Here is a 6,748-nt window from a genome sequence, read left to right on the forward strand (position 1 = left end):
CAGGCGATGGGGGTGCCATTTTTTTTCTCCACAGCAGCTCCCCGGACAAAGCCGCCTCCTGACAAGTGAAGAACACGAGAGAACGTGCTGGGGAATTCCATCCACAGCGTAGGATACAAGGTCCGCGTGTCCCTCCGGTCTGTGAGACTGGTCCTCCGTGCAGCCAGCGAGGGGAGGAACGTGGCTCAGTCGGTGCCGTGCTTCCTCAGTAGCCCTTTGTCTGAATTTGTTCAAATGGGTTCCTTTAAAGCGTCTCAAAAAGGTTTTCGTGTTTCATACGTTAGAGTAGGTGACATGGTTTCCTGAAACAAAGTCACCCCTTTCCAGTCCTTTCCTTTCAAGTACGGATCTGCTGTCCTTGCCAGGAGGCCTGGCCCACTGCGGGGAACTGGACAGCTCCCTGCTCTTAAGGAATTTCACTCCGATAAGTCACTGTTGGCCCAAGGGGTCCCAACATCTAACCCGAGGTGGCTGGGCTGGAGGGAGCGTTTGCAGAATGTCTGGGTTCCCGCCTTAGGACGGCTGTTAATTCTCCCCTGACAGGGTGCAGGATTCTTTGAGTTGGTTCAAGGAGGCAAATAAGGGGTGTGTGTGTGTGAGGTTTCCTCCTTGTGTGAGGCGCCGTGTCCCCAGAGAGGGAAGCTGGTTGGGACGTGAGTAACAGACGAACCCATTGTCGTTTTTTTTTTTCAAAATGAAGCTATTGCAGGTCAGAGCATCGCCCCGAAACCTTTTGCCGCCCCCTCTCCCAGAGGCAATGACTCAGTTTGGTTTTTATCCTTCCAGACTATTTTCCTGGCTTCGTATGTGTTTCCATAGTATTTCACTTTATGTGTGTGAGGAAGGGGGAGGGTCACACCATCAGGATTATAAAATGTTCCATTCTGACCCCCTTTCCCTCAGTAATACATCTTGGAGATGCATCTCTGTTGTGACAGACACCCCTCAGTCTTTTTAAACCACAGGATGACGCTTCCGGGCTCTCTTTAACAGTCCTTATTGGATGGATATCTATTTCCAATGGTTTCCTGTGACAAACCATTGTTTCCTAGCGAGCTTCTCCGTGTGTGCCTCCCCATGCACAGGCGTCTCCGTGTGTGCCTCCCCATGCACAGACGTAAGTGACGTTTGGGTGCGCCCCTGCTCACTTTCGGTTTTCAAAGCTCTTGCCCAGTTACCCTTCAGAGGGTGCGTGTGGGGGAGTGGGGTGAGGGGTGTCCGTTTCTGTTCTGCGGGGCTGCTGAGCCCTGGTTTCTTGTCTGCAGGGCTGTAGGGTGGACGGGAGCCAAGGCGAGGCAGAGAGAAATGCGTCTCTAGGTGTTAGACTTAGAGGCTGGGAGGCACTGCGGGGCCGGCCTCCGTCAATGGGGACTTTGTTCCCGGCTGCATCCCTGAACAGAATCCAAAAGCAAGATGCACGAGGTGACCCGAGGAGCCCGGGACCCCACCCCTCAACTCAGAGACACCAAGTTTCTGGGAGTCTTACACACACACAGATGTAAGAGGGGGGGGTGTGTGTGCGGGGTGGTGGTGGGGGGGAGGGCAAACCCTGAAATAATTAGGTTGTAAAAAAAGGGGGAAAAGGTAATAAAAGAAGCTGACTACTAACTATAAAGATGTAAAGGGAAAAAGCCAAGCCAATTCGCATCCTAGGAGAAGGGGGAGGTGCAGAGGGGACGATGGGGTTTGGGGGAAACCAGGACCGGAGGAAGGGGTGTGTGGAGGATCAGATCCCGGTCTGAGGAGGGGACAGATGGCAAAGAGGGAAGAAAGGAGGGAAAGGAGAAAGCACGAGGAGAAAGCAGCAAGGTAAGGAGAGGAAGGAGGGGGTGGGGGGAGGCTGCGTCCCTGTCTGTTTGTGATTAGCACGCAGCCCCGCAGAATGGAGTAAACAGAAACTTCTAGGCGTCCCCACACCCTGCTCCGAGACACAGCAGAAGTCAGATGCTCCAGGATTAATCGTGGAGAGCTCAGGACACGACCACAAACGCCGTGTGGACTTGCAACTTGCTGCCTTTTCCCAGTCCCCTTGCCAAGATGGGAGTGGGGGGGTGGGACGCGAAGGGGTGGGGGCCCCGCCTGCCGGGGGCCACATGGAAACCTCCCAGGCAGAGCTCCGAGTGACACTGACGGGCAAATCGGCGGCGTCCAGAGCAGCAGGCAGCATCCGGGGGCACGGGCCGCTGGGGGCGCCCCAGGCAGGCTTCCTGGAACCCCGGCTCCACAGCTGCCTGCACCCTGACACAGGCCAGATAAGAGCCGGCTGCGCTATCAGGGCCGGCAGCGCACAGTCGCAAAGACCACGGGGACAGCGGGCTCCTGCGAGGCGGCGCGAGTCCCGGGTGGGGTCCTGCCCTGAATGGGAACCCACTGCTACAGCGACCAACCAGGCTGCTCCCAGGAGGATGGTGACAGGCTCCTGAAGGTCCGGACCCGCTGCTGGTGAGTGCAGCCACATGGGGACCGGACCCTGGGGGAGGCGTGAGGAGGGCAGCGGGTCCTCACTTTCCGACCTGGAGCTCTGTTGAAGCTAAGAGGGCGTTGCAGTATCTTGCTGTGTGGCTCTGGGCAAGTTCTTCTCCCTCTCTGGGCCTCCGTTTGCCCATCTCTAAAATGGAGCAGTGACGAGGCGATCTTTAAGGCGGGGGGGGGGGTATTGCTGTGACTGCTGTTTCTTGTGTGTCTGCTTGTGTACCAAGCACCGTGCTAGGCGTTTTGAAACGTTAGCCCGGGGAAGTCCCACGATCCCCCAGAGAGTAGGTATTATTATTACTATTCTCTTCGTTGTACACTGAGCAGACAGAGGCTCAGAGAGGTGAAGTAACTCGCCCAAGGACACACAGCTGGTCCCTGGCCGAGATGAGAACCAGATCTCGGTTTTTCCGACCTGACTTTCACTAACGCTCCCACCGCCAGTATTCTGCCTTCTGAGTCTGTGATTATCACCCAGGAAGGGAGGAGGGAGCATTGTCTGGCGGAGGGAGGCAGAGACGTGGACAGAGGAAGAAGCAACTGGCTGAGCAGCCTTTAGCTCCCTGGGTGTATGGCAGCCCAGGGAAGGGGCACCCTGTCCTGGGAGGGGGTGGGCAGGGCTCCTGGTGCGAATCACTTGCTGCGTTTGCTGCTCTGTTGTAGGAGACTCCTAGGCGTGAGAGAAGAGGGTTAATCTTAGGCAGGGGCGGGAGAGCTGGGTGTGGAAAGAGTGGCATATGTCTCTACTAGGTTTTGTTCCAATTTTATTTTGCCTTTTCAAAAATGTGTTTCAAATCACTCTGGGCCCCCTCTGCTCCTCTGTAGAAACGGAATTGTGAAACACAAACAGTGCTTTCCACATGCCTCCCCCCCCCACATTAATATCATCACAGGTGATTTGCATATGCGCCCCGCAGCTGTGGCCGGCAGCAGCCAAGAGATAAGAAATGCGAAGCAGGGCCAGGGCAGGTGGGAAATCCCTTGGGTGGCAGGCATCTGGGCAGAGTCGGAGGTCCTGGCACCCAGATGTGGCCTCCTGTTTTCTCTTCCCTGGAAAATTCCATCCCAGCGCAGCTCTGCACTGACTCAGACCTCCTGTCCTTCCAGGAACTGGCTCGGCCTTAGGCTCAAGCCCAGAGCCGAGTGGTGGTCCCAGCTCCAGGGTGATTGGCTAGTCCCGAAGCCCCCTCGGTCCCGGGCAAACACGGACCTTGGCACCTATGATGTTACTGTGCTCCGAGGCTATTTTCATCGAGGGGGCTGTCTGGTGGGGATACTGTCACGGTGTGCTGCGGTGCGTCTCTTCCCAGCTTCATTGTTAGCGATGTCAGGTTGGTAGCCTGATACTGATCCTATTGGGAGTATTTACATTTTGGGAATTGGCAAATGAGTATGACGCAGGGTTTGATTTATTGTCTTATTCACTGTCTAGATTTGAGAAAGTGAGGGAGGAAAAGTTAACCATGCAGGTTAAACATCAAAGCCCGTTCTCTCTCTAGCTGTTACACTGTGAATAGCACCAAACATCGAGCAAGTTGCTCATTTCATTGACAAAGGGGTTAAGCTCGACTGCTCTCTGTTGTATCATGGTGGTCTTACTCCTTAAGGTAAAATTAAATATCAATCACCATTCCTGAAGAACTATGGTCGTTCATCCATTGTAACCATAGGTTGACTACAGATGCAAGAATAGAGGGGGGAAAAAAATCAATGAAAATGTTCTGTATGAAACAATGGGTGATATGAAATTTACAAAAAGTGGTATTGTAAATTTTGTTTTTATTTGTAAATCGTGTGCTACACATTCTTTATGTCAATACAATGTATAATAACCCTAAGTATATGTATCTATGTGTATGTGTGCGTGCGTGTGTATATGCATATATAGTATTTGTATGTACACACATGTGCACACACACACAGACACACACAGACACACTTTCTCCTGGGAGGGAGTGGTTAACCCTTCACCCGCCCACCACTGGCCCACAGCATCTCAGAAGCCCTGTGGTGGACTGTCCTCAGCCCTCACCCAGAAGGATTAAAACTCCAGGCCATGGGCCTTGGAAACCTTCCCTCAACTTCCTCTTCTCAGCTAAACGAACCAACAGCCAAACTGCTCTCCCTGTCCTGATCTCTGGGATGGAAGCAGGGGCTGGAGTAGAAGCAGGGGCTGGAGTGGAAGCAGGGGCTGGAGTGGAAGCAGGGGCTGGAATGGATGCAGGGGCTGGAATGGGTGCAGGGGCTGGGATGGATGCTGGGGCTGGGATGGGTGCAGGGGCTGGGATGGGTGCAGGGGCTGGGATGGGTGCAGGGGCTGGGATGCGTGCAGGGGTTGGTGGGGTAGGAGGTGTCGTCCCCACTGGCAGCCTCTCTGGCGGCCCCTCAGTGGCACTGGGCCGCTCATTCCTTCCCGCTGCGGGTCTTGCCCTGCCAGCCTGTATTGTCACGCAGAGCGACCGATTCTCTAACACAAACGGCGTTTTGGCACAAGTAGAAGGAAGGGCTAAGCCAGAACTATAGGAAAGTTAAGACAACTTTCTATTTTTAGAAACTTTAGGAGCCAGGTGGGCCCTTTCCAGCTCTCCCGAGTCAGCAAGCACGAGAGGAAAATATTTCTCCTTTCCAAGTTCTGCCTCCCTGCAGTCCAGGCCAGGGACGAGGCCCAGGTAGGGACACTGGCTAAGAGAAGTGTGTTGCGATGGCAGAGGGAAGCCACAGCAATGTTATTTCATTTTATTTTTTAAAATATATTTGTATTAATTCCAGAGAGGAAGGAAGAGAGAGAGAGAGAGAGAGGGAGGGAGAGAGGGAGGGAGGTGTGGAAACATCAATGATGAGAGGTAATCACTGATTGGCTGCCTCCTGCACACTCCGTACTGGGGATCAAGCCTGCAACCCGGGCATGTGCCCTGATCGGGAATCGAACCGTGACCTCCTGATTCATAGTTCGATGCTGAGCCATGCCAGCTGGACCACAGCAACTTTAAAAATAACTAAAAAGAAAGTTTATTATAATTTTATTTGGCGTGGCAGGAAGGGCAATCCCGTGTTTAAATCTTCACTCAGGTGATTAAGGGCCAGATGTGCCTGTTCTCCCAGACCAGTGGTTGGCAAACTGCGGCTTGTGAGCCACATGCGGCTCTTTGGCCCCTTGAGTGTGGCCACGAAGTTTCAATCGCACTGTATGTGTGCACCTGCACGTGGTATTTTGTGGAAGAGCCACACTCAAGGGGCCGCCGTTTGCCGACCACTGTCCAGACCATTCACTCACTCCTATTCATGGTTTCCGAGAGCGAGACCATTTCCCCTCCACGCTGCCTCTTCCTTTCTTTGCTTGCCCATGTGTCCTGGGTGATTTCCCTCTTAGCCCGCAAAGACCCGAACCGCTCCTTTCAATGCCGCATGACACAAGCCCCAGGAGGTGGTAAGAAGGAAGTCCTTTCGACAACCACGTCTCCACTCGCTAACCGGCTCTCCAACTTTCTCGATCCCAAAACACGAGTAGAGCCTAGCTGCCTCCACTCTGCAGTAAGAAAAATTTGACCGGCTCCACCTGCCACCTGTAACTGGACGCTGACCACCTCCTGTCTCCTCCACTGCATCCTCCCGGCCCAAGCGGCCATCATCTTTCTCTGGACCATTACAGTTGCCTCCTCACTGGGGTCTCTGCTTCTCCTCCTGCCGCTCTGACAGTCTGTTCTCCACTTGCAGCCAGTCGGGTCCTGTTAAAGGGAAATCAGATCCTGTCCTTCCTCTGTGCAGGACACCATCGTCTCCCAAGTCCTGGCTCCCACCTCACCCACGGTAAAAGGCAAAGTCCTCGCCATGGCAACAAGGTCCTGCAGGATCTGGAGGTCATCCCCTCACTCACCCCCTCACTGCACTTGCTGTTTTCAATTGTGCCAGGCACAGTCCTGCCTCAGAACTTTTGCACTTGCTTTCCCCTCTGCCTGGGGCCCTCATTGTCCAGACCTCCACTGGCCCACTCTTCACCACTGATCATCCGTCATCCAATATCCTATATATTTTTCTTTTCTTCAATGTCCCCTAAAATGTAAGCTTCCTGAGGGCAGGGATTTTTTTGCGGCGGGGGTGGGGGGTTGGGAGGGTAGGCTGTTTTATGCAATGCTATAGCCTGTACTAGGCACTGAACACATACTTGTGGACATACTTGCTTTGCTGTGTTGCTAAGGGTGACAAGACAGCCAGACTTTTTGGGAGAATCCTGAATTAGAATCATAGGGAACCTCTAGCGCAGTGGTTCTCAACCTGA

General features: G+C 53.7%; 1 protein-coding gene across 1 annotated transcript in view; it reads left to right on the plus strand.

Moving 5' to 3' along the window:
* Window positions 1-1,851: 1,851 nt before the first annotated feature.
* Window positions 1,852-6,748, plus strand: part of FAM65C (family with sequence similarity 65 member C) — a 68,606-nt gene continuing 63,709 nt past the window's right edge. The window contains exon 1 of the mRNA XM_006758790.2: window positions 1,852-2,442. The gene's annotated coding sequence lies outside the window, so the exon portion shown is untranslated. The remainder of the gene's footprint in view (window positions 2,443-6,748) is intronic.

This window comes from Myotis davidii, unplaced genomic scaffold, assembly GCF_000327345.1.
Source record: "Myotis davidii unplaced genomic scaffold, ASM32734v1 scaffold935, whole genome shotgun sequence".
NCBI classification, from domain to species: Eukaryota; Metazoa; Chordata; class Mammalia; order Chiroptera; family Vespertilionidae; genus Myotis; species Myotis davidii.